General features: G+C 49.2%; 1 non-coding gene across 1 annotated transcript; it reads right to left on the bottom strand.

Annotated features, from left to right (window-relative positions):
• Positions 1–726: 726 nt before the first annotated feature.
• On the bottom strand, positions 727–800 carry TRNAT-AGU. Its single transcript has one exon. It is a non-coding gene; the product is annotated as a tRNA-Thr (tRNA).
• Positions 801–1,019: the final 219 nt, after the last annotated feature.

Below are 1,019 nucleotides of genomic sequence, written 5' to 3'. Positions count from 1 at the left end.
CACAGCGTGCCACACCTGGGCTTACACTGCAGTGGAGACGTACCTTAGAGTCCATCTCTCCTGGGATAAAGATGGCAGCAGGGCTGGCCTGGGTCATCTGACTTGGGCTCATGGAGCTAGAGCTGAGGGGCTACAATCTGTGGTGCGGATATTTGTGTTCACACTGAAGCCTGGGTTCAGAAACCCTCACCCCTCGTGGGGTCTCAGAGGTTGGGCTCAAGCCCATATGTCTGCACTGTAATTTTATAGTCTTGCAGCCCAAGCCCCATAAGCCTGAGTCAGCTGACCCGGGCTTTGAGACAGGTGCCCTGGATGTGTTAATCACAGTGTAGACATAACATTAGTCTACGTCTCCAGTACAATGAAACACCCAGGGCTGGCCCATGTCATATTAATCAGGATCCTGCAGCTTGGTCTGGTTAAAGTTGCAGTATATGTGTCTCAGCTCAGACTCTGTACCCTGCTCTAGGAGCCCAGAAAGTTGGGAGGGAGTTTATCAAGCCGAAATGGTAAAGCCACAGTGAAGTATTACCTTAGACTCATGGCATTTCTCCATTGGTCTTTCTGCTCTTAACTCCCAAACTTTCTGTAATTCTGTTATCAGTGCCTGTGAGTGTAATTTAAACCATAGGAATAGCCACTCTGGGATAGACCATTGCTCCACCTAGCTCTGAATCTTGTCTTCTGACAGTAGCCAATTCCAGGTGCCCCAAAAGCCACTACCCACAGCACCACTGGGAGTTGAACCCAGGATCTCCTGTTTACTAAACAGGGGCTGTAACCAGCTAAGCCATGGTGCCTGCTGTTATTTAAAGCATCCTGTCTGCCCACACCTGACTGTCTGCCAACCCCCACAGGGGCCTGACAAGCTTTGCTCGTGTTTGGATTCTGTAAAGCAGAGGAGCAGTGAAGATTTACTCCTAAGGTGGGTGTGTGATTCTTTGCACAAGTCTATGCTGCAAAATTAGATTGGTGTAACTACATTACTCAGGTGTGTAAAAAAATGTACCCCCCCACCC

This window comes from Mauremys reevesii, linkage group 12 (assembly GCF_016161935.1).
Source record: "Mauremys reevesii isolate NIE-2019 linkage group 12, ASM1616193v1, whole genome shotgun sequence".
Taxonomy (NCBI): Eukaryota; Metazoa; Chordata; order Testudines; family Geoemydidae; genus Mauremys; species Mauremys reevesii.
The sequence above is the reverse complement of the archived record's forward strand: the minus strand, read 5'-3'. Positions and strand labels throughout refer to the sequence as shown.